General features: G+C 43.8%; 1 pseudogene; it reads left to right on the forward strand.

The window, feature by feature from the left end:
• Positions 1–1,864: 1,864 nt before the first annotated feature.
• Positions 1,865–5,666, forward strand: LOC126529737 (uncharacterized; annotated as a pseudogene).
• The last annotated feature ends 8,804 nt before the right edge of the window (positions 5,667–14,470 follow it).

Here is a 14,470-nt window from a genome sequence, read left to right on the forward strand (position 1 = left end):
TGCGGTACAGGGTGTGTCGCCCCGTGGCGAACACCAGCAAAGTGCAAAGCGTCATGTCGGACGGTGTTCCTGCTGCTGATGAACCCGCTGGGAATTCAACAGTTTGCGTGAACGACTGGTCAAACGAGGAAGTCGATGAGTGCGAAGATTTTGGGCAGAGCGCCCATGAGGAATGCCATGCACAGAACGCAAATGAAAATCGTAAAGGTGAAGATGGCTGCTTCGAGTCATTTCCTAGTCTAAGCTCCGATTTCTCGGCAGAAGACATCGTGACCCTAGTCATGGACTTTGCGGTCAACTTTGATTTATCGTGGACACAAGTAGCGCACTTGATGAAGCTAGTCAGTTTTTTACTGAAAAGCAACCATCTCCCAGACACAAAGTTCCTCTTCAGGAAGTTTGCGGGGATCTCGACTGAAAGCATGGGCTTTCATTTCTATAGTCCTGAATGTGTGTGCCTTCTTGGCGAATGTGACGGAGACCTCAAGAAGAGGAAAGAAATGAAAGCAAGATGTGCGCAATGCAAACAGCTGTATACAGGAAATACCCTTATGGCGCAAGGAAGTTTCTTTGTCAGTCTTCGCATGGAGCAGCAGATCGCTTCAATTCTAGCATCTGAAAAATTTCCAGGGCGCTGAAAAACTCTTTGATGTACTGTCACATCGTTCAGAGGCCGCCTTCACGACAGACATTACAGACGGAAGTTTGTATCAGCAGCAACGCAAGGATCTCGGTCTCGGTGCTATGGACTTGACCATGACGATAAACTCTGATGGAAGTCCGGTTTTCAACTCGTCAAAGTTTTCAATATGGCCCGTTCAGACAATAGGTAATGAGTTGCCTCCAGGATTGCGGTCCAAAAATGTTACAGTTGCCATGCTGTGGTACGGCCAGTGCCTTCCAGATATGACATTGGTGCTGGAGGCATTTGCCAAGCAAATGGACTCTCTCGCCGAGACTGGGATCAGCTAGACGTGTGACGGAGAGACCTTTCACTCAAAAGTGAGTAATCCCTTCTATTTGTTTTTGTAATTTTCATCTAGAAAATGTAAAGGCACATCATCTATCCCTCCACACAATTCCACAACCAAAAAATGAAGAAACACATTTAAAAAGCTTTTTTTTTTTCTTTTTGGAAGCGCCATTTGTGTAATCTGATTTTGATTGCTTTATAACATGTCAAAAACTAACCAACCTAAAAAATAACTTTTTATTTTTAAGGTGAGTCGCAAAATTGAATTGCAATTCTTTTTTTTAGTTAGGTTAGACCAATTGTCAACACATAAGCTTTTGAGCCAAGTGTAATATACCAGTCTCACACGGCCACTTGCAATCGCCATTGAGCCCGATTCAGATAGAAATTCTGGACCACAGTTGGCACCCTCGCGCAGCTTGCGCAAAGGAGCCGATCTGGACCGAGAAATTCTATCCCAGCTGGGCTCGATCTCAATTGAAAGGACACCATTTGAAAGCCATATGACAATTTCTCATTTTTACATCAAACACCTTATTTTCCTTTTTCGGTCTGTACAGGTCTACTGTTTCACTGGTACGGCTGATGCCCCAGCCAGGGCTCTGATGCAGAACACGGTCCAGTATAATGGATACTTTGGGTGTGGCTGGTGTTTGTACCCTGGCAAGTGCGTTGAAGGTAAGCAAACTCACTTTTATACAAAAACATCTAGCTGACTGCATTTTAATCTGTGTATGGGCTTTACCATCACTATTTTGCCACTGTAATTTGGTTTATGCATTCTTATTTGCTCTACACAAATTTGTGTTTTGAGTGTTCTTTTTGCAAAGTAGTTTTGCCTGAAGTAAAGGTCAGTGTGCATTCATAAATACCAGCCTTCCTTTTTTTGTTTTTTGCTTGTACAAGCTTTTTGAAGGCTTAATGGGAACTTCACATCAGCATGCACTGACGTGGCTGTTGGGAGTGTCACATGTATTCAGGAATATTAATACAAGTTGGAATATTCATTATTCATTGCAGCAAAGGTTTATTTGCCTACCGGTTAGTTTTGTACTTAATTTATTTTCTTTATATTTATTTGGCAAGAACAGTCAAGTTTCCTGTCGGCGCCACAGCTGTGCCCGGCAGGACTAAAGAAGGAATGATTGAACACATGGCTGAAGCTCGCAGAGGTGGAGTGAATGTTCGGGGAGTGAAGGGGCCATCCTCACTGGTAAATTTGTTGGAATTCGATATTGTGTGGGGCTTCGCCCCTGACTACATGCACTGTGTTTTGCTTGGAGTGACACGCCAGTTTATGGAGTTGTGGTTGTCTCTGTGTTGGGGCTCCATATTACGTTGGATCACCTCAATGTGTTAGGACAATTGATCAAAGGCTGTGTGCCATAAAGCCACCACAGTGCATCACACACCTGCCGAGATCTGTTCAACTGAGAAAGTTTTGGAAGGCAAGTGAGTGGCAGCATTGACTTTTATATTTCAGCCTTGTGTGTGTTGATGGAATGTTGCCAGGCAAGTACATGAAGCACTTCAGCCTGCTGGTAAAAGCAATGTACCTTCTACTTGCAGATACTCTCTCAGCTGAAGACATAAGGCAGAGCACAAAATGCCTTGTGCAATTTGTTGTTAATGTTCAGTTCCTTTATTCCGAAAAAGAAATGACATCAAATGTGCATTTATTGCTACACCTTGCAAAAAGTGCTACAATACAAGGGCCACTTTGGGCACACTCTTGCTTTGTTTTTGAAGCAGGAATAGGCAAGATTAAAAAATTCATTACTTCTGCAAAGGGGGTGCCTCATCAGGTGATGAGCAGAGTGCTAATGGCCAACAAAGTTGGTGCATAGAAGGAAACTGCAAGTCGCCAAGTTAAAGATTTTGTGTGCTGTGATATGCGCAAGGACGAATCGCTAGCCCTTTTAGGCGAACCAAGGCTTGTCAGTGTGTCTCTTCGTAGATTAATCGAGGCACAGGTCCCTCAGCAGATCACTGGCCCTGTTGAGGAACATGACAGAGTTCGTATCTCTGGGCATGTGTTCCACAGTGAACAATACAAAGGCCTGACAGAACCGACTGCACAGCTGTACGACTGTCAAACAATATGCATGCAAAGATACAGCATATTGTCTCAGTGAGCTGCAGCGACAGAAAAAGAATTTACTTCATATCGAAGAGCTATGTTCTCCCTCTTTTGGCACAACACACATTTCAAGCGTTCAAAAGTGGGTGGCAGAGAAGGTCACAGAGGTTGAAAATAAAACAGCTGCATGCCTTTGGATTGAATGTGATGGAATGCAATTTTTTTGCAATCTCGTCAATCGTTTCCAGTAATAAATTTTGTACTTAACTTTTGTTTACATTTAGTTTTTTATGAAATAACTTTAAATATAAGCACAATTTGTGAGTATGCTTGCTATGAGCTGTACTGTGTACATATTGTTACAGAACAAAATCGGAAGTGCCCTTCCAGTCTGTGAAGAAGGATGACCAGCGAAGCTGTGTATGTGGGCCCCTTAATGGCAAACTGCACCTCCGCTGCGGGTCGGCCCGGCTTTGCACTATCTTCAGAATCGGCCCTTATATGGGGAGTGCTTAATGCCTGCTTCACCTCTGCCGCGGGTCGGCGGAGGTGATGCTTAGAACATTTAATGTCATGGTTTTCAGGAAATTAGTATTCAGCAAAGTTTAAACTAGCTACAACATCCCATATAAAACTTAAAATGTTTATGTTGTTCAGTTCCTCTGGATAAATTGTTGAATGTTAATAACAAACGAGTGTTACTTCCTCTGGTATCTTTGAATGTTACTAATAAAAGTTTCCGAAAACATCTTTTAGTACAACGCTAAAGACCATGCGGCTGGCAACTTCACACTGTAGCACCTTTCGACATTGATGTCATCAACTTGATGAGTTCTGTGGCTCTGGGGCTTCCTGTGATGTCCCCCGAGCTCTGTTGACATTACCGATCGGGATGTTTGTGCATAGAGCATGATGGGAGACGATACTACTTTGTTGCCAGGCTGTTTGCCAGATGCAGTTACCAGGTGGCATGCTGAAGAGATTTCACTTTTCAACTTTATTTCAGACATGTTACTGTGGCTTAGGAGGTCTCAACGTAGAAAATTGAATAATTATTGGTGCGGTTACTGCCTACAACATGAATATTTCGCTGACCATAAATGTGAAATAAAATTTTATCATTAGAATTAACCTAGAACAAGATTGTAAAATCAGTGACCTTAAAACCATGCTGCATGCTTAGGAAATGAATTGCAATTTATACGTTTCGACTCTTTTACCCCGAGTATGCCACTACGGCATGGAACTTGAAAACTAATAAACTTGTTAACTGGAAGCTATTCAGAGCCACTTTGTTACTTGCATGTAAAAGAATGTCTTATTGTCAGGACCATTTCAAAGGTCACTGTACTTTTTCCAGGCTATCTCTTCGATTGAATCTTGTGTGAAAATACAGGATTCCTGGTTGTGCTATATTATGTCCGCCTAGAACTTGCATTATCTGTTATTGTTTATTCATTTTTTCTTCTTTTGTACAAGTCTACTTTATTTTGCATGATCATGTTTGTTTTGTTCATGTTCAGGATCATGTTTGCCTTCACGCACGAACTTTCTCCGGCAGTATGCCGTTTATCGAAAAGACCGCAACGACGCCCTCACCTCGTCTGGCAGTGTGGCAATAATAGTAAATAAGGGTGTTGCTTGCCGGCAACTACAGCTTAAAACACCCCTAGAGGCAGTTGCAGTCCGTGGGGTACTTTTTAATAAGTTCATCACAATTACCTCTGTATACATTCCCCTGAACTACCAACTTTCAAAAACAGGATTTCACACCCTTACCTATGAACTGCCCAAACCCTACATTGTCGTTGGAGATTTTAATGCACACAACACCCTTTGGGGAAGCCGTCGTTGTGATGCCAGAGGACGCTTAGTTGAAAACTTCCTCCTCACTACAGATGCTTGCTTGCTAAATGGGAAAGAACCTACATTTTACAGTGTCTCAAACAAAACATTTTCATCTATCGATTTAAGCATCGCATCGAGTTTACTCTTGCCGCATCTGGAGTGGAACGTGATTAAGAATCCCTACGGGAGCGATCATTTCCCCATTGTCATAAAACTAACAAAAGGTGATGAGTGCTCTCCACATGTCTCCCGGTGGAAAGTCGATTGTGCCGACTAGACACGATACAGGGAGCTGACACATTTGACTTGGAATGATATCTGTAATCTTTCTATCGAAGATGCAGTGGCATATTTCACGGCGTTCATAGTTGATGCGGCGTCAATATGTATCCCCGTAACAAATGGATCGTCCTGTAAGCGACGTGTTCCATGGTGGAAGGATGACTGCAAAAAAGCGCGTAGAAATCAAAATAAAGCTTGGAACAACCTTCGAGGCTCTCCAACTATGGAGAATTTCATCATTTTCAAGAAAATAAAGTCTGAGGGTAGAAGTAAAGTCCCTTGATAATTTGAAAGTAGCGACACTTTTTGAACTCTGCCGCTGCCGCGCGACCTCCTCGCCTCCTCCTCGCCCCTTGCGCGTTCCCCCGCGGCAGCCAGTTCTGCCCCCGTTTTTCTGCACGACGATTGGCCGCCCTGCCGTTGCCCTTGGAAACGCGCGGATCTTGAGTTTTGCTTGTGTTTTTCTTTTTCGTTCGGGGCATTTTCCTCCTGAGCACGGCTGGCTCGGCGCTTTAGCTCGGTGTAAAGCCCTACATCCACGCGCCACCGCCGACCAGGTTAAGTACCGCCAACCTACCCTCCTCCTCCACGCTCCTCTCCCACTCACACCCTCAGCTTCCGGCGTCAAGCGGAACTTACGTAGCTTCAGCTTCCTGTTCCGAGTGGAAGTGACGCTATGCCTTTAGCGTTGTTTACTTTCGCGTCTACGGAGAGACTTTAATTGCACTAGCTGCGGTTGAAACTGTTAATACGATTCCATCCAAGAACCACCGCCTATTGTAATCGGCGATCTGGTCGTGTTCGCTGCTTCGCGTCAACCTGCGACGGGTTGTGCCACGAGAGACAACGTACAGTGGATTGTAGTGCCTGGGTGCTTGGAGACCGCTCCCGTTTTTCGTGCATTTGGAAAACAGCGACCGCAAACTACTACTTCAGCGGAATACAACAGCTTGTCCCCTTTGAATTCTTCTTGTTTTGAAGCATACATCCCCTCCAGCCAGCACGTATGGAGGGACTTTAGTGAAGGAGTTCGCGACGCCAATTTGTACGGCAGACGCATAGAGTTTATGCTGTTGATTCTGAGGTTGAACTTGTCTCGTACGGCAGATCGAAGGTAACGAACGTCCCAAGTGCGTGCACTGCGTGAAGAACTGCAATGACGTGAAGCTATGAAATATAACAAGTTCAAATTTGCGTGGAGGGCATTCAGTGACATGGTGAAAACAAGTGTGCTTTTCTTGTGCGGTATGAGTGGAGGTGTGCAGTGAATTGGTGCGTGCGTGCGTGTTGTAACGCGTGCAAAGGTGTACGGCGAATTGTGTTAGTGTTGTGACGCGAGCAGATGTGTACGGCGAATTATGTTCGTGTGTTGTGCCCCAGCCCATGGCTCTCCGCACTTTGTCAGAGAAAGGGGACAACAGGCAAAGCGTGCGGGCGCAGCGTACGCAAACAAGCACGTAGATGCACACGAATGACGCTTGGTGGAATGGCTAGAGCGAGCTACTCAAATTAGCACCGGTTGCTAAGCACGGGCGTCTCACCATCGTCTGCAATCACAGTGGAAATTCTCGCAGCGCAACTCCAGGAAGCCGGAACCGGAAATCTTAAAACCGGACATGCCGGAACCGGAAATGCCGGAAGCGGAAATGCCGGAACCGGATTTGTTGTGAGGGGAAAAGGCGGTTGTCGCTACTTAAGAAAGCGGCGGTGGCGCGTGGATGGAGGGGCTTTAGCTCGGTGTAGCGAACGTTGTACGCTGTGTTTCCTGCTCTGTGCGCTAGCGCTATGCCGGGCTGTTGCGCGTATAACTGCAGCAACAAGCCTGAAGATTGTTATGCCGTTTTTATGATACCACAAGGAAAACGTGATGGTTTGCGCAGGAAGCAGTTTCTCCATGACATTGGCCGAAAGAACTTTGTTCCGACAAAGAACAGCGTCGTTTGCGAGCTGAGGCGTCTTTCTTATAGCTCGTAGCAAAGCAGCTGGTAATGCTGCATTTTTTTTTCATTCTTCCGGCCTGCTCACCAGCGTTTTTGTTGCGGTTGTCCTCAGTATGCTTAATATTCTGGGGCGGATCCATCACTTCGCAAGTCGCTAACTGTTGTTAGTCAGTCGGAAGTGCAGCATTATAGATTCTGTTTTGCGCCCTGAAAAAACTAGTGGCGAGTATACCGGTGGTATTGCAGGTGATGAGCGTTAGCTAGAAAACATTGAGTTTTTAAGTTTTAAGGCGAAAGTCTTTAGATCTCTATGTTTCAAGGTTGTAAACTTGAAGTATCACGTGACCCAAGGAAGGCCAGAGGTGACCCAAAGCATGTCCACCCCTGTATAAGAGAATGATTATCCAAGTTAATTAATGAATCATTAGTGATTGACATAGGGTAGATTAGGGAGGATTAAGGTGAATTAGGGTTGATAAAGGAGGATTAAGCAGGGTGTCTACCAACCGGGAAAACCGGGAATTCTCAGGGATTTTGAGTAGTCTGGAAAAAGTCAGGGAAAACTCAGGGAATTTGGGCCTCTATCAGGGAAAATTAGCTCCAATTTTATTGAAAGGGTCGAAAGTCGCGGTAATGCTGGCTCGTGCAACAGACAGGAATCGTAATGAATCGTCTTTGACGCGCTGTCGTCGGCTGGAGGAGTTGCCAGTGTACAGTCAACGACCGAGTTTCCGGATTGATAATTTGGACGGCTTCGCGGCACCGCCACGTAACCCATAGAGTCAACGTATGAGAACGTGTGAAATTTCGGACGCAAGAACTCTTCGCGGTCCGATTTTCCGGACGTTTTGCCGTGACCGCGGGTCCGAAACGACAATAATCAAAGGTACCACCGCTGCTGTTTTGATTACTTCGCCACCTCGAACCGGCACTCTCGCACGTAGATCCGCTGGCAGCCGTTGCCACCACTGCGGCAACGCTAGGCCTAGCTGCTTCGACGTTCGCGCTGAAGTTTCTTGCCGTTGGATGCCGAGTTTTTTATTGAAAGAATTAGCTGCTGTCAGCAATGGCACGGACTCCGAATTTATGGTCCTCGTGATTGGCTTAGGAACTTAGAAAACACGGTGCGTTGCATAATGCCGGTTCCCGAAAGTCAGCTTCGCCTTTGTACAGAAATGTTACATGGTGAAGCATACGCATAAGTATTGCAGTGAAGCATAACAAGCGTGGGAAGGGGACATTGCCACGGAACACAATATGCATTCCTTAATTATACACGCGTGCACCCTGTATTTCCTGTCGCAGTACGAGCGCCGATATGCCTAATATGTGTACCGATAGGGCTTCAGAGCGTTTTCGAACGTGCCTGTCGCGGTTTGAGCCCCTAAGGGCAGTAAATAACACGCATTTATTTTTTTCCTACTGGCCGATTTTTCGAACGTTTTCCCTACCCCTAGGGAGTTCTAAGAATCGGTCGTGGACTGTGCAACTGGCCTCAAATGGTCAAATGCTTCAAATGGTCCTTGGGGTGAACGAGTGGCCGAAGGAGGACACGAACAGAAATGGTGTATGCATTGAGGAATAAACGGGAAAGGAAGCTTGCTGCCGCCGTTTTGAAGAAGTTTGAGCTCAAAAAACAAAATTTTGGCTGATGCCGAGATGCAGGTGTCCCGCATCCAAACCAAAATAAACTCTTTAAAGCAGTGAAACACAACACTCAGGCGTCATGCGCGGGCTGAGAGTATGTCAGGACAGTTGAGGTTGACTTACGAGCGGTTGAGAGAGAATCTCAATTGTGACAGGGTTCGGGCCTCATACCACTGAGCTTGCTATCAGTTGATAGAAATAGCTCATATTCGAATATATTTGCTTCTATGTGCATCTCCTTTTTCGTATATTTGTGAATGTCCGTCTTCATTTGCAATTTTTTCGAAGACACTTTATTTGCTGTGCATTTTACTAACCCCTGTCTTCTATTCTCTTTTTGAATAACATAAACACTACTCCTTAGTATTCAAATTGGATTAAGTAGCTTCTTTATTTTTTTCATGTGCTTACTAGAGAGTGACAGCATCAGGCGATATGGTTTCAGCCCGTCTTGACATAAAACATAGTTCTGCATCACTCAGGGAATTGTGCAACGGCACTCAGGGAAAACCTGGAAAATTCAGGGAATTTGGAAATGTCAACTTGGTAGACACCCTGTTAAGGCCGATTAGGGTGGATTATGGTAGATTAAGGTGGATTAGGGACCATGGAGCTGGATTAGGTTTGATAGAGGTGGATTAGTGTGTATTAAGGTAGATTGGGACTTAAGCTGGATTAAGGTGCTTGAATAAGGATTAAGGTGGATGAAGAAGAACTAAGGCGGATTATGATGGATTAGGGTTGATAAAGGAGGATTAAGACCGTATAGGTTAGGCTAAGGTGCATTAGGTGCGATATAGGTTGATTAGGTTTTATTAAGGTGGATTGTGAGTATTAAGGTGGATGAAGGAGCTATAAGGTGGATTAGGGTGGACTAAGGTGAATTAGGGTTCATTGAGTATTAAGACCGATTAGTCTACCATAATCCTCCTAATGCACATTAATCCACCAAATCCACGTTCATCGACCTTAATCCTCCGTCATTCACTTTAATCCACCATAATCCACGAAAGTCCTCCTTAATGCGCCCTAATCCACCTTCATCGACCCTAATCTACTCTAACCCTCCTTAATGCACTTTAATCCTCCTCAATCAACCATAATGCTTCCTCATTCACTTTAATCCACATAATCGTCCTTAAGTCACCCGAATCCACATTCATCTACCTTAGTCTGCCCTAATTCTCCTTAATCCACCATAATCCTGCTTCATTCACTTTAATTCACCCTAGCCCACCATAATCCTTGTTAATGCACCTTAATCCCTCCTAATCCACCCTTATCCTTTTTCATGCACCCTAATCCACTAGAATCGTCCTTAATGCACCTTCATCCACCCTAATCCACCTTCATCGACCTTAATCCGACCTAGTCCTCCTTTATGCACCTTAATTCACCTTCATTCGTCCTAATGCACCTTCATCCACTTTAATCCACCTTAATCCTCCTTAATACACCCGAATTCATCTTAATCCAATCACTAATCAATCATTACTTTGCTAATCATTAATCATCTCTTATACGTGGCTGCACATGCTTTCGTTCGTTTGCGCCTTCCTTCGGTCACGTGATATTTTCTGTAGCTCACAACGGGACCTTGAAACAGAGGTCTAAGGCTTTCGCTTAATAAGCCACACACAAAGGGATGTGTCACAAGCAATACTAGATCAGACGCACGAAGTAAAGCATCTGATCATGTGGCAGAAAAATTGTCTCGAGTATAGAATTCGCCTCAAAGCTCCCTTTACATCGGTATACCCCGTTCATACGGCTTTAAGAAAAAATCAACCTCCTCATAAATGTTGCCTCCAGCATTATCGATGCTGTTATTAGCATTTCTCAATATTTTCAACCCCACTGGGACGGGCAACTGGCCCAAAATTACACGCCTCCATAGAATCCTGCGGCCCGGCCGCTGGAGCCCAGGAGGAAAAGCGCGCCATGCGCAGCCAGTGGGCGAGGAGAATCGAGGAGGAAAGCGCCGTGAGGAGAGTGGCGCTGCTTTCAAATTGTCAAGGGGCTTTAGGTAGAAGAACGCGGCGCCGTGCCCAAAGGGAAAGCTGGCAAAGATATATTTCTAGCATTAACTCTTATACTGACGAACGAAAAGCCTGGAACAGAGTGAATAAAATCAAAGGTCGGCAAACTCATCCTCTACCATTAGTAAACACGCAAGGAAATACTCTTCAGGACCAAGCTGACTCTCTAGGGGCACATTTTGAAAACATTTCTGGCTCATTGCATTACTCCGATGCATTCCTTAGATACCAGCAACAAGCTGAGAGACTGCCTCTGTACCTAAAAGGAAAGAGCAATGAATCCTACAACCGTCCTTCTAATATGGCGGAATTTCAGGCTGCACTACATAGTTGTAATAAATCAGCTCCTGGAACTGATCGAATAATTTACGAGATGATTCAACACCTACATCCCGAAGCACACTAAACACTCCTCTCTTTTTTTTAATGCCATATTCTCTGGCAGCTACATCCCGTCAGCCTGGAGGCAAGCAGTCATAATCTCTATTCTGAAAGAGGGCATGGACCAGTCTTTGGCCAGCAGCTATAGGCCTATAGCCCTAACAAGCTGCCTATGCAAGTTTTTTTAGAAAATTACTAACCGTCGCCTGGTGCATTTTCTTGAAAGTAACAACATACTAGATCCCTTGCAGTGCGGCTTCAGGGAACATAGATCCACAACAGATAAACTTGTCCGTATCGAGACAAATATCCGGGATGCCTTTGTGCACAAACAGTTTTTTTTATCAGTATTTTTAGACATAGAGAAAGCATATGATACTACTTGGCATTTCGGAATCCTTCATGATCTAGCTGGAATGGGCATCCGAGGCAACTTGCTAAAGGTGATTCAAAGTTATCTGTGCAACCACACATTTCATGTTCAGATTGGTAACGTCCTGTCTCGTCTGTTTACTCAAACAGGTGTGCCACAAGGTGGAGTGCTGAGCTGTACTTTATTCCTTGTAAAAATGAATTCGCTCCATACTATCATACCACGTACAATGTTTTATTCCGTATACGTGGATGATATCCAAATAGGTTACAAGTCATGTAATCTTAGTATCTGCGAGCGACAAGTGCAGCTTGGCCTGAATAAGTTGTCTAAGTGGGCAGAAGAGAACGGTATTAAAGAACATATTTAAGTCTCTCTTATGCCCTCATAGTGAAATCAGATTTCCATCATCCATGCCATTCAGTTATTCACGACCTGTCTATGGCTAGGCTTTTCCGTAACCGCCCAGGCACTAGACCTCCTCTGTCCCTTCGGTTGGAAGCATTGTCTGAAGAAACGGGCGCGTCGATTTTAGAGAATGTGATAATGGCAACTACGCGGCTTCCACCGCCTTGGGAGTGGAGGACTATCAAATGTGACGTGTCGTTTGCAGAAATATCAAAACGAGCACCTGAGGCACACATATGCTCACATTTTCTTGAGCTTCAGGACAAGTATTCTTGTGCTGAATTTTACACGGATGCCTCTAAGTCTCCTTCTGGTGTTGCTTACGCAGCACTAGGACCAGCATTTTTAATATCCGGTACATTGAACCCACATACATGTATTTTTACAGCGGAAGCATATGCAATACTCTCTGCAGTAAAGCACATCAAGCAAACGAATCTGACTAGGGCTATTGTGTTCACAGACTCATTGAGTGTAGTCCAAGCCCTAATGAATGTATGTAGACATAAAAACAGTCTTTAATCAATTGTATACATTGCTATGCTCAGCTTATAGTGCTAAACAAACGATCATCCTATGCTGGGTACCTGGCCACTGTGGCATAAAAGGCAACGAAGCTGCTGACAAGAAAGCTACTTCAGTAGCTTTTAGTGACACGGACATAAACATACTCATCCCAGCCACAGATCTTAAAGCATACTTGCGTCACAAGCTGAAAATACACTGGCAGCAGCAGTGGAATGCTCAGATATGAAATAAACTGCGCTTGATAAAACTCAAATTAGGATATTGAGTGTCAGAGAGAACATCACAATATAACGAAGTGCTCCTTTGCCGATTAAGAATGGGACACACTTACGGCACTCACTCTTAACTCTTGACTGGGGTGTATCCTCCGACTTGTAGTAAGTGCGGCCAAAATCTCACAGTCTTGCAATTCTTATTCAATGCCCTGCAATAGAAGCACAGAGAAAAAGGTATTTCATTTCTGCATATCGCGAAAATATTCCTCTTCACCCGAAATATTTTATTAGCAATGAACCGCTTTTTAATCCGAAACTAGTCTTAGAGTTTTTAGCTAAAACAGACACTCTGGAAATAATTTGGGCAGGGAATTTTTAGCACACGTATAACAGCCCCTGTACTCAAAGGCTTTCTCGAAGCTAAAGTGTCAATGTTATGTTTTATTGCCTCATGCTTTTAACGAAACCCCATTACCATAGCCCACAGCGCTACTTAGTCAGTGTCATTCTTTTAGCAACTATATATTTTACGCCATCCACAGCAACTGATTTTAGGCCTTTTTACAGCCACGTCACATATACCATGAGAAATTCATTATCTAATTCATTGTCTACACCATTCACAATACACTGTTAACGTCACCTTTGTCATGGCGCTCTTTGGCCATACCTGGCCCTTGCGCCATAAAACACCACACATCATCAGCTTTGTTGACATTATTTTCTATTGTTTGTGTATTCACGGCAGTATTTTGCATTGTTTGATATTTCATGTATTATTGTTTCTTTTGTTTTTTGTTCCTGTCCTGGTCGTGTAATATAATTTGTTTTGTCTACTACCTGAGAGGATGTCCCACTACAGCTTTATGCTCAGGGAACTCCTTCTATATCTTCAATTTTATTACACATATTAGTAGCTCAGTAAAACATGATTCTGATTCTGAAAAGTGAACATATCTAAAGCTGCCCACATGCATTTCATGGTAATGTCAGTGCTGTACTTATTAAAGATAGTGCTTTTTCTCTCGTAGGATAAACACATAAAACAAACGTCCTGAGGCGATGTTTGTGCCCCTGATAATGTTTTCCCTGAAGCATTCAGAAACCTCATACTGCAACCAGTGACATGAATATTTGTGGTAGAACACCATCTAAAACACTTCTTGAACATTTTCTTTTTCTTTGCTTCCAAGTTTCCTTTTTTTGTCTGTTTATTCTTTGGCATATTATGTTTGCATTGAACAAGCAGTGTTTTGGTAATCTATTCCTTATGTATGAACAGTATTTAGACACAGTCTCTTTTGCATTGTATATTTTTGTATGGATTTAATCATGTAACCCCTGCTCATGTGCCTTTGGATAAATGTAGTCACATAAATAAAAATTTAGGCTGTTCATCTAAAACATCACATGCTTTTTTCCTTTCAAACATGAAATAAAGAGCCTGAAGCATCTAATCTCAATGTGTAGACAGCTTCCATATAAAAATCACAAAATTATGTAATACAAATCACTGAAGGAATTGCTATTTATGAATTGTACCTATAGATTGTAATTATAGTACTAATCAAAGATATGTTGGTACACATACAAGGACAGACACATAGGCGTATGTCTTGACGTGGGGCTGGCCCTTTCTGAAATTTGACAGATACCTAGCCTTCGATTATACTGAAAAAATATTTGCGCCCCCTGTACTACTATATTGCTTGCTCCTGCAGAAGGAAAACTGCGTACAGGGGCCTTGACAATGCGG

Source organism: Dermacentor andersoni, chromosome 9, assembly GCF_023375885.2.
Source record: "Dermacentor andersoni chromosome 9, qqDerAnde1_hic_scaffold, whole genome shotgun sequence".
Lineage (NCBI taxonomy): Eukaryota > Metazoa > Arthropoda > Arachnida > Ixodida > Ixodidae > Dermacentor > Dermacentor andersoni.